The sequence below is a fragment of the Protopterus annectens genome, chromosome 9.part0, assembly GCF_019279795.1.
Source record: "Protopterus annectens isolate FY-2018-M chromosome 9.part0, PAN1.0, whole genome shotgun sequence".
NCBI lineage: Eukaryota > Metazoa > Chordata > Ceratodontiformes > Protopteridae > Protopterus > Protopterus annectens.
The window spans coordinates 1,455,371,094-1,455,384,304 of NC_056743.1; positions in this window are offsets into that span (position 1 = coordinate 1,455,371,094).

Sequence of the window (13,211 nt, forward strand, 5' to 3'; positions counted from 1 at the left end):
GAGCATGAATCTAGATTTACAAGTCTTGAACAAATTGGTTCAGGTAAGCAATGGGGTGCATGGACAGTAACACTGGAAATAAAAGAATTATATTGGCAACTTTTATTTAATGCCTTTAGACTGCCAGGGTTAAATGACAATTATTATATTGCCCCTTTGTTGAAAAGGAAGGCACTGGAAAGGTACATGTTAGGAATATTTTATACTGTTTGAATTTTAGATATAGGCTTTTAAATATATAAAAAATGTATTCATTGAATATGTATTTTGCTAATTAATTTATCCTTTTATTTATTTATTTCTATTCATTGAAAGGATTGGTGCCATTCTTGCATGTTCTGATTAGGTGACTATAATGTATATTAAATTTATATATATATATATATATATATATATATATATATATATATATATATATATGGATCTACTGTGTTTGGTCGAATTTAATTTGGTCAGAAATGATCTCAGGCAGCCCACTTCACTGAAAGCTCATTTGACTGAACGCTCATTTGGTCAAAAATGAAATATAGCCCCTCCCCCACTGCAGTGCGACCCTGGAGTGAGAATATTAAGTAAGTAGGGGGTGAATTGTAGTGTAATGGCCCAGTTCTTATTAAGTATCCATCTCATAAGGTCACTATCAATACTAAAAACAGTAATAAATTATGTTTTATATGGGCAAGATAGATTCCTGACAGATTTTTCCTGGCTTTCAAACATCCTATCTTCAAGGGACAAAATTGGGACAAAGTGGTTAGCCTCCCTCTTTCCCTCAACTTCATCGATCAATTTTTTTATCAGATTCCTAGGATACTCTCTGTTCAAGAATATTGATACCATAACTTCACACTCCACGATAAAATTACTATAATTCATGACCATCCTCACTGTCCTCACAAATTGCCCCTTAATGGGTCTATATCATATAATTGAATGTTTCTTACATCGAATACCTAATCGTCAAACCTGAATCACCAAAGTCGATATTCAGCAAACATCCTATTCATTGCACGAGAATTCATTGAAGTGTTTTAGTTGGCCAACACTGAGAAACATAAACTTTTTTTAGGTTTTTATCCATTACCTCAGTGTAGTCTGATCTCAGAGTTTTTATATGTAATTTGTAGGGGGGATACAGGGAGGCATAGTCCCCTGCAAAAACATAATAAAAGTTTACCTTTCATGGTGTTGGCCAACTAAAACACTTTGATGAATTCTCGTTTGATGAATAAGTTGTTTGCTGAATAGGGATTTTGAAGATTCAGGTTTGCCAATTAGGTATTTGATGCAAGAAATGTTCAATAATGTGCTATAGACCGCCCTTAACAATGGCCCACTTTTCTTGTGCAGGGTGTGAACTAGGGGCATGCAGGATGGTGTTAGAATATGTAGGCTTTTTAAAAATCTTTGATATGTAGGTTTTCCGTGAATATTCCTTCTCAAGCAATATATCAAGCATGGAATCCTTTCTATCTCCACCTTTGATGTAAAAACCAAAAAGTCAGTGGACTGATTGATATATTGAATAAATTCAATTCAACATTCCATAGTATCCTTCCATATCATAAACATATCTTCCAGGCATCTGTTATAAAGCCTAAATTATTCCTTGAACACACTAATAAATGAGAAGTATTTCTACTACTTTACCATAACAATGCTCATGAACAATAAACCAACATAGGAACCCATGGCTACCCCCTTTAGTTGGTGGTATGTTTTACCCTCAACAAAAATAAAGTTATTCTTAAAGATGATTTCAAGAAGTTCCTCATACAGATTAATTTTACCATGCTCAACACGTTTTTCATACAAATAAAATCACAAAACCATTCTATACCATTTGTCTGTGGAATAACCAAAGAAATGCCTTTTATATCATTGTTAACCAACAAGCCACCCTCATTAAATTCTACATAACTATTTTTTCCAAAAAGTCCCAACTATCTCTACAAATGTGCTTCTCATCCTCCAATAAGCACTTTAATGTTATATCCAAAAATTTCACACAGGCACTGGTTAAAGATCCCATCCCATCCACAATTGCCCTCATTGGTGGATTATTCAAACGTTTATGGATTTTGGGGATCTGAAAAATAGTAAGTACAATTGGGGATGGCACAGTTAAATAATTGTATTCATCAATAGAAATCCTACCATCAATGAACATATCTTTCAACTGCACCTTTACCTTGTTATATGCGTGGTTCACCTCATTGGTACTAACCAATGCATAGGTGTTATTACTGAGAATCGCAAAAATCCTATTATTATAATCATCTTTTTCCATCACTACCGTCCCTCCTCCTTTATCCATTTTCATCACTTTCAGTCCACATGTCCTCAGATACTCTAATTTCTCCTTCTCTTCTTTTGTTAAATTATAACTAACCAGTTTTGAACTATTATTTAAAGTCAAAGATCCATCCCACATAATCTCTCAAAAGTCTGTAGCACCAGATAGAGGAGAGATTAAAAGTGCTAATAATTGTCAAATTGGTAAAAGCAGTGCTAAGGTCATTGGACATCAGTTTAAAGTTAAGTTTTCTAGTGTACTGCCTAACCTCCATAATTACTGTAGCAATATTAGCCCTTCTCGAAGAAACAAAGGGCATGCCTTTAGAGAGCAGGTTAGCCATATCAGTATCAATAGAAAGTGAGGTGAAGTTGTAAATCTTAAAATCACCTCCACTGTTAGTAGTAATCACCTGGAAATGGTTACAAGATGATTCACCAAGCCTTTCTGGATCTGAATTCACATTCATGGCCAACACATTGAATTCTGTTGCGGTGGATGTGTGTAATTCATTCCTGCCCATTGGATCCTTCTCTCCCCATTGGTTCCTCTTCAAGGGGTGTGGCCCACCCTTCTCCATTCATTGGTTCTTGTGGTTATTTTCTTTCAACCTCTCCAGTTTTCTTAATGGAGTAAAATCCAAGGGGGTGTTGGAGAATGATTGCTCAGGGTTATCATTGGCTAAGCACATTTCACTGCACCTGGAGCATGAACTTAGATTTACATTTCTTGAACAAATTGGTCTGGGTAAGTGAGGGGGTGCTGGACAATAACAGTGGAAATAAAAGAGTTATATTGGCAGCTTTTATTTAATGCCTTTAGAGTGCCAGGTTTGAATGACAATTGTTCTAGTGCCCCTTTGTTGAAAAGGAAAGCATTGGAAAGGTAGATGTTATAAATATTTTGTTGTTTGAATTTTTGATATAGGCTTTTAAATCTTTAAAAATCTTATTTACTGAATATCTATTTTGCTAATTAATTTATCTTTTTATTTACTTATTTCTATTCATTGAAAGGGTTGGTGCCATTCTGCATGTACTGATTAGATGAATATGATGTTATATTAAGTATATATATATATATATATATATATATATATATATATATATATATATATATATATATATATATATATAGGGTCCCTATTAATTATTCAAACGTTTTAAAGTTCGAATGTCATATGATCGACACCATATGACCGAACTTTAAAAAGTTTGAAGGTGAAAAGCAATGGCTCCATACGGCACAGAATGGGAAAATGTTCCTTTTCTGCACTGAAGTGCAATCTCGGAGTTGGTATATAGGTTCATAGGTTCATAGGTTCATACTAGGCTATCTGCCCTAGGGCATTTATAAGTCTAGCCAGAGTGTGTTTGGCTTTCGCCACCCATTTTAAATTAATTTTGCTATGCCTTTTTTTGAGGTTAGTATACTGTGTCTCTGTCTAACAGTGACACAGAAGTGATAGCCGGGGTAAACCTACGATCTCCCATCCACTCATCAAGATTCTTCTTGAAGAGAGTCAATGTGGGACTCTGCCTAACCTGGACTGGGATTTTATTCCAGAGTGAAGGGAGCCTCTGGGTTATGAATCTGTCCCTCCAGCATGTCCTTTCAGTGCTGAGGTTCAAGTCTCTCGAGCACGTAGCTCGATGGGATTTGGATTTTCTGAGGTGCAGCATGTCCATTAATTCCGGGTTGGACATGGCTTTATACATCAGGCACAGATCGCCTCTGAGCAGGCGGTATGCCACTGAGTAGAGCTGGAGTTTCTTTAACCGGGCAGCATATGGCATCTGTTTGAGCCCTTTGATCCTCTTGGTGAGGTACTTTTGGGGTCTTTCCAGTTGCTGCAGGTGTCTGGTAAAGTACATCCCAAAAGGGGCATTGTACTCAATTATGGGCCTGATGAGGGATGAGTAAAGAGGCATGATGACCTCCCCTGATCTAGATGTGAATCCCTTCATGATTAGGTGGGCTATATAAAATGTTTTTCTAACCACTTTGGCCACGTGGTTGTCAAATGAGAGATTGCTATCAACTTGGGTCCCCAGGTCCCTAATGACTTCTTCTGTACCTAATGGATTACCACCTATGTGGTAATTTGTGGGCACTTTGTTTTTGCCAAAGGGGATGACTATACACTTTTTTGGCATTTAGCTTGAGGCCATGGCTCTGGCACCAGTTGTCTGTTTCTATGAGGCCCTTTTGGAGGATGCTTGTGTCGGCTGGAGAGTTGATTATGGCGCCCAGTTTGCAGTCATCTGCAAACTTGGTCAGCCACAGTCCTTCCGTGTTGGCCTGTACCGCCGAAAAATATAAACCGAACAAGAGAGATCCCAGGACTGAGCCTTGTGGGATGCCACTTGTAACTGGTTTGGAGTCTGACATGGCTCCAGCAATTCTAACAATGTGGGTTCTGTCCTTGAGCCAGTTTGCAACCCATCTAGTGACATAGGGGTTTATATTTAAGCTGGTGAGCTTATCTATAATGCCCGAGTGGGGTATTGTATCGAAGGCTTTTGCGAGGTCCAGGTAGGCTGTGTGGACCACCTTCCCCTCGTCAATGGTTTTCTGGGCAGGGGGTGGGGTCGGGATGTGAAAATCCAGTGAGATTAATTTATGGTCTGATCTTACCAGTGAGGGATACACTTCTGTCTGGAGCATAGTGTTCCCATGTTGGTGATGATCAGGTCCAGTATGTTTTCCCCTCTTGTGGGAGTGGTAACAAGTTGTTTCATAGCATTTGAGTTTATAAATTCTAGGAACCTTTGGGCTAGGGTGTTGGAGCTAGAGTAATGCTCCCAGTCTATGTTTGGGTAGTTGAAGTCGCCCAATATAATGGTGTTTGGAGAGACCTTCATATTTTCCAGTATTCTTGGGAAGGCCGAGTGGGGTTCCGGTGCTTGGGAGGGTGGTCTGTAGCAGGCTATAAACTGAAAGGCAGTTTTACCCACAGTTAGTTGCACATGGATAGTCTCTGACGCTTCGTGCTGTGCCACCAACCTGGAGGTGTGGGTATCTTTGACGAATATTGTTACTCCCCCTCCTTTTGTGGTTCGGTCCAAGTTTTGGGGCCGAAAAGCATGGTATGAGGTATAACCTGGTAGTGCTGGGGTGCTCTCGGGAGCCTTGAACCAGGTTTATGTTACTGCACAGATATCGATGTTCTCCATGCTAAGGAGAGCTTCGAGTGCGTGCATCTTGAGGTAAGTAGGAGGGTGTGCAGGGTGCAGGGGGCCTTGCCACCCCTGCTCAGACCGTTGAGGTAAGTTTTTAAAATTTTTTTATTATATTTTTGATGTTTCAAACTTCGCTCGCATGTTGTAGAATATATGAGGTTTGAAGTTTTGAAACTTCAAATATAGACCTTATATATATATATATATATATATATATATATATATATATATATATATCTATATATATACCCTATATATACATAGAGAGAGAGAGCTAGATATATATGTATATATATTATGTATATATATTTGTTAACCAGGTTGGTCCAGGTTGGTCCATGTGAACCAAAGGCCCATTTTTCAGAGGAAATCAGAGGAGAAAAGCTCCAATAACAAAAATAGAGTACAGGACATTCACAAACAGTCAATCAAATAAAACAAGAATAATATCAATATTATATCATACAATCACAGGCAAGAAAAACATATAAAACAAAGGAATTACATAGTAATAAGACTGCACATATTTACAATAACAGTAGTTATTAATACAGAAATAAAAAATCTGACTGAGATACAGAAATTGGGTTCATGCTAGTAAATTATAGTATAACCGTAATGAGAGCTAGACTGGAAATAATAGGATGAAAAGTGTTACATTTACAAAAAGTATAAGTCTTGGAAGGCTGATAAATTAAGAGTTATGAGTAGTATGGAGAGGTGGAGGGGTATTATGTAGGGTGCTAGCATGGGCAGGAGCTGGAATCAAGAAGGAAGGTTTTAAGTTCAGCTTTGAAATAGGTTGTACAATTGATGTTGCGAATATTTGGTGGGAGGTTGTTCCAGGCATGTGTCATTGTGCTTTTTATACATGGTTTTGTTGGTTTTATAAATTTTAAGAAGGTGCTGATCTGAGTTATGTAGGGTTTGAGAGGGGGTGTAGAGGGACATGAGAGAGGAGAGAGCAGGACATGCTGAGGGTTTGTTTAGTAAGGAGTGAGTGAATTGAAGCTGGGTAAGAAGAAGAAGCTGGGGGAGTTCAAGGCATTGAAGCTGTTTTAAAGCAAGGCAGTTATAGAATTTATATGTTTGGTTACTGGCAAAATGAGCAATGTTTTTATAAGTTTGTTCCAGCCTGGTTATAAGGGTAGATTGTAAAAATGGGAGTATAGGAGAGGAGTATAGTAGACCAGGTAAGAGGAAAGCCTGAGCAACAGAGAGTTTGGAGTTAGAGGCAAGGAATTTTTTGTTTCTATAGAGTAAATCTATTTTATTTATTTGTTTTTTTTTTAATACAGTTTTGAATATGAAAACCAAATTTTATTTGGTCATCATTTATAATTCACAGAAGTTTGGTGTTAGAATCTGCTTTGATAATAGAATTGTCACATGCAGACATGGAAACTGTGGTTTTATGATGGGAGAGAGACTTAGGGAGGAAAAGGAGGAGCTTATTTTTTTAGCAGTTAGGATAAGCTGGTTATCAGTTAGCCATTGTTCGACATTGTAAAATGTGTTTTGTGTGACTGAGTGGAGGTGTGAGATGTCATCAGAGCAGAAGATAAGGTTAGAGTCATCTGCATACTGTATCAAGGTGGAGGAAGTACAGGAAGAATGGACGTTGTTTGTGAAGCTGTTAAAAAGAAGAGTTCCCAGAATAGAGGCTTGGGGACATCTGTCTGGATGGGTAAGAATGGGAGCAGGTGGAAAGCCATCAAATAGACTGTAGTCTATATGAACCAGACAATAGCAGAGGAAGAGAGACTGAGATAAGCTAGCTTAATTAAGAGTTTAGAGTGAAAAGTGGTGACAAAAGCTTTTGAGAGGTTGAAGAAAAGACAAGACACTAGAAGGTTTTTGTCTCTGCCCCCTGTGACAGTATGGGTAAAAGATAGAAGGGCAGTGAATGTGCTATAGTTTGGCCTTAAACCATGTTGCATATGAGTAAGGATGTTTTTATCAAGTAGGTAGTTAAGAAGCTGTTTGTGTATGCATTTTTATAGCATTTTAGAGAGTGGTGAAAGAATGGCTATGGGTCTATAATTTGATGGATCCTTGGAGTTACTTCCTTTATGTAATTGTATGGTGGAGAAAGATTTCCAGATATCAGGGACAGTAGATTCTTGGAGTGACCTCTTTATAAGTATAGAGACAGGGTAGGCTATCAAGTGAGCTGTGAGTTTAAAAAGGCAGTGGGGGCATTATAGGCAAAGGGGAGCATGTTTTTTCTTAAAGTAGCAGAGTTTTTATGTAAGCAGTGGGGACAGGATTTAGACAAAAAGGGGTGTTATTTGTCGTGTTAGGGGTGGTGGTGGTTGGAAGATGCTTACTTTGTTCGAGTTACTTTTCAAATAGATTCAATAAAATAAGAGTTTAATAGGGTGGCAGTTTCTTGATTATTGTTCATATAGGGGTTTGGGGTAGTAGGTCTTCCGGAGTATCGGATCTTGTTAATGGTGGACCAGACTTTTTTAGGGTTAGAATTGTGGGTAAATTGGGCCTCATGATTTTTTTTTGTCTTTGTTAATATGCTTTTTAGTGAGATTTCTGAGCTCTTTATATTTTTGTGGATATAGTTTTTAGCCAAAGTTTCCTGGATTTATCCCAGTTTTTCATAAGTGTGAGGGTGTCCTTTGAGATCCAAGGAGTATGGGTTGTTTTAATCCTGACTTTCCTTAATGGAGCTAGGGTGTTAAGGATAGCAAGGAAAGTATTATTGAAATCTAGAACTGCATCATTAAGAGGAAGGTTTTTGAGTCTGGACCAGTTTATAGCTGTGAGGCTAATATTGAATGTTTCGACACTGAAGGAGGAGAGGTTACAGTGGTCTGTGTAAGATGGGTCTTGGGCATATGTAGTGAGTGTCGATGAACAAAGATGGGGAGGTGGTCACTCAGTGAGCTGGGGAGTGTGCCTGGGTTTTGGTATAATTTTGGATCTGAAGTAAGGATCCAATCAATGGTGGAATTGTTATTGTTATTTTTATTATAGAGAGTGAGTGTTGTAATGAGATGGTTGAAGGTATGAAGATTGATGTTCAGGTCTGGGGAGGTGGTTGATATATTTTGCCAATCAATGTTGACATCTCTGAGGATAATAGTTTCTTAGAGAATGTGGAGAGAAATCCAGAAGAGGATAGGGTCTAGAATTGGAATGTTATTTCCATGTGGAATGTAGATGGCTGCAATAGAGAATTCATTTTGATGGTTTAGGTAACAGTTTAGAATAAGTAGTTCAGCTGGGTGGAAGTTTGGGAGAGGTATTGGTAGGGGGGATAAACTGAGTTGCTCTGAGTGCATTATTGCTACTTCTCCACCTTTTTTGAAGTTTCTATCTAGATGGTAAATGTTATAGTGGGGAGATAATATTTCAGTGTTAAAGATATGTGGTTTAGTAATGTTTCAGACAGGATTAGGATAAGTGGACAGTACTGGGCTATCCAGGAATATAATTTGTGTAATTTTATTAAGAACACTTTGTAAGTTTATTGAGTAGATAATGAGGTGGTTGGTAATGGAAGGGGTGGGAGGAGATTGGAGATTAGTGGGAGAAAGTTTAGTGGTGGGATGAGTGGGAGTGGGGGAGCATGAACTGAATGTGGGAGGGTCTGGATTGGGGTGAATGTCCCTATCAAGTAGAAGGGTTGTTAGTGTGCTGGGTTTGGAAGGATAGTTGTAGTAGTTGAGTGACTTGTATTTGAGTTTTATGTGAGGTGAGAGTTAGTTTGAATATTTTGAATGCAAAGAGTTGTGAAGTGGAGATGTTAAACAGAGAAGGGTGGGAGTGTGTCATTATTTGGCAAGGGATGTGTGAGTGAGGGGGGAGGGTTGCAGATAATTCAGTTCAGTATGACAGGAAGTTAAGAATGAAAAATAGAACAGTAGGGGGCTTATTAGGTAGAGTAGAAACATGATTGGGGTGAGAGTTATGAGGAGATGAAGCTGTGTGTTTGATACAGGGATAGCTGGTTATGTGTGTGATAGAGAGACATCTGTTGTTTGTGTTAGTTAGGGTTTAGTTTGGGGAGAGAAAAGGGAAAAAAATGATGCAAGGGCTAGATATAAAGAGGGAAAATAAAATGTCAGATATTCGTTGCTGAAAGAGTAGTAGGTGCGTTGGTGTTTGTGGAAAGGGGGAGGGCTAATTGGTGGGAGGGAGGGAGTTTAGTTAGAGTGGTTTAAGTGATTGGGTGGTGGGTGTAGCTATGCAAAAGTGGTGAGAGTACAAGTTTGAGAAAGTGGGAGTGGGAGGGAATGTGAGTAGGGTAGGGGAGTGGAGTGAGCACAGAGGGCAAATGGAGCAGGCAGAAACAACAATCGCGAGTGCTTACAAAAACAAACTATCAGTAAGCACACCACCGAACAGTAAGCAAACAGTTGCAAAGGATTGTGTATTTCTTAGCTTTGATTATCGCATTTGCTGTTTGAGGAACAGCAGATAATGCTATTAGTTATATAATAGTGTAAAGTTTCTTTATCTGTTATTGTTGTTTTGTTTTCTTTGGGATGGGGGAAGAAAGGTGAGAAAAACTTGTTAGCTAAGGGAGAGAGACTGGCTGCTAAGTTGTCATAGCTAACAACTGTATGTAATATATAAGAAGATCCTAAGAATCAGTTAAAAGCATCAACGGAAGAGAGGAAACAAATATAAAGACTTGGGGGGTGTGATTCAGCTGACTGTGGAAACAGTAAACTGCCACTGTATTTCTAATGTTGTTAACATACATTAACTTCTCTGTAATAATTTATCTGTGAGGATGCTAGCAGTAGTGAAATATTGGGGATCTTAAGTTTGGCCAGAAGTATTGCTGTACAACAGAAGCAGGCAAAATACCTAGAAAAAAGGGAGAGAGGAGTGGGTTAAGTACTTTAACTTAATGAAGTAGTTAAGATAGATCTGACAATTGTACAGCTATTGAAAAGATAAGGTAACAAGGTAGCTTGAGTGAGGTGTTCATAGGATAAGAGGATAAGACAGTTGTAAGTTAAGATTAGCAAGGGAATATTATAAATATAGATAGATAGATAGATAGATAGATAGATAGATAGATAGATAGATAGATAGATAGATGTATAGATATAGATATAGCTAGATAGGTGTATATATATTTTATTTGTTTACATTATTGGCCAGTACTTAAAGGGAAATGACTTGTGTTTTGGTGGAATTCTCTTGAGCAGACATGCATTTAAATATGCATCCCCTGAAGTAGTTTAAGCTGTAATTGAATCAATGAAGTTAAGATTTTTTTATTTTTAAAACAAGACTTGTATTTGTTCAGAAGTTATCTGTAGAGGTCCTGGGGCTACCAGGATGAAAGTGCTTATTTTATTGTGTTTTACATTAAACTTTGAATCTACTTGGCACAGGTTTCTCCTTCCTTACCTTTGATCAGACTGTATTTTTGCTTTTAAGGAAAATTCTGAAAACATTTTAGCTTCTTAAATACATGTTCTCTTTTGGCTTGTACAGTTCATAGGTTCATAGCTGTATACTAGGCTAATGACCTCTAGGGCTCTTATAAGCCTAGGCATAAAACTCAAATGTGAGCACAAATTGGAGTTATATAGGCACTGATTTACTGACTGCTTCTGTTTATCAGAGAGGTAGGTCCAAACCAAGGGTGAATTTCAAATTACCCATCAAATGGTCCAAGTTGTGCTTAAATAGGGGTAACTAGGAAGTCTGCTTCATATGGATAGGGAGCCTGTTCCAGAGAATGGGAATTCCCTGTGAAACATATCTGGCTCTCCAACATATCCTATTTATGTTGCAATCAAAATTTAGGTCTTTAGATCTAGTAGTTTTGATGATATTTGTTTTTAAAATGTACAAAAGGTTAATCAAAATAGGGTCCAGGGATGCCTTGTACACCAGGCAATGATCACCTCTCAGAAGTCTCTGAGACATTTAATGTAGAACATTGTGTTTACTTCCTATATTCTTTTTGTAAGAGACCTTCATGGATTCTCCAATTGCTGCATGTGTCTGTTCAGGTACACACCGAAGGGAGAAATATACTCTATGATAGTTCTGATCAGGGCCAAGTACAGAGGTATGATGACCTCTCTGTTCCTACATACCATGCCCTTACACATAAGTTGAGCAACATAGAAACATTTTCTTGCTACCATGCACAGATGTTGGTCTAAAACTAGACTGCTATCTACATGAGTTTCCTGATCCCTGATTAGTGATTCAGCTTTTAGGTGTGTTTCATTGATGATGTAATTACCTGGGTTGGCTGACTTACCAAAAGAAACTATAATGCATTTTTGGCATTGTGTTTTAAGCCATGGCTTTGGCACTAAGTGTTTGTCTGTGTTAGACTTTCCTGAAGCAGGGGATTGGGGGTTTCAGTGACTGCTCACAATCTGCAATCATCTGTGAACTTGGTCAGCCAGAGGCCTTTGTCATTGGACTTGACCTCAGGGAAGTAGATGCCAAAGAAGAGCAGCCCTACCACAGAGCCCTGAGAGATTCCACTGGTAACTGGCCTCTTTAAGGAGGTGGCCTCACCAATCCTATCTCTTGTGTCCTATCCATGAGCTAGGTAGCTATCCAACATATTATAAAGGGTTTTATGCCTAGTTCTGTAAGCTTGTTGACAATGCCTAAGTGGTGTATTCTAGCAAATGCTTTAGCCAGATCTAGGTAAGCAGTATTCACTGCTTTGTCCTCATCCATTTCCTTAGTGACCTTTTCAAATAAGTCCATCAGGTTCATTAAAAGTGACCTTTCTTTCACAAAGCCAGCCTGAATGGATCCAGTGTCTGGAGGTCTCCTATGTCCTTGCTGAAAATTTCCATGATAATTCTTTCCATGGCTTTGCAAATAATTCTAGCTAGACTAATGGGTCTGTAGTTTCCAGGATCTGTTAAAGGTCATCCCTTATAAAGGAGGATAACCATTGCAGTCCTCCATTCATGTGGCATAAAACCTGCTTTAGAACTATACTTAAAAATAAACTTCTTTTTTACATATTATATTCCTCGATTATTTTCTCAGTTTTTTTAACATCTACTCTTTCCATACAGTTATACTAAGATAATAATTTATTCTGACATATAACACTTTATTTTCATTTACTATTTCTATTAAACCTATATTGAAGTCCTAATTGAAATATAGTGAATACCGAACTTTTTAAGTTAATGTGTATGCATATGCAGTTTTAATTGTCTTTAGCATATTTTTTAGATATTTGGAATCAGAGAGTTTGGTTATATTATTCTGAAAGTAATTAGATAGCAATAACCAAAATTTGTTTAATATCACATCTTTATTTACTTGGTTATTTAATGACAATTAGACAGTGTAAATGTATTTTTCCAATTAGCCTCAAGATCATTGTTCAGCCAATACATAACAGTTTTAAAAGTAGAAGCTATAACAACTTTCAGTATCCACAAATCATAGACCTCAATTACTCTAGGCTTTAATATATTTTTGTAAGCTGTTCTTGGCTTTTTAGGCTACAATAAGGCTATCATTATTCATTCTATTTTCTTAAAATGTGCTTGGGGGAGTCAAAGCTGTTTATTGAATGAAATATAACCTTTTAGTAACAACATAATTTTAAACAGTGATAATCTGTTTTGAAGTGTAGAAATGTTTTATTCCATTTGTTTTCTTACTTAGTTCCTTTATTAATGTTGGTTTTTGTCATGTTTTTATAGTAGATATCAGGATTATTCCTAAGTAATTTATTTTTTCATCAATATGCATATTAT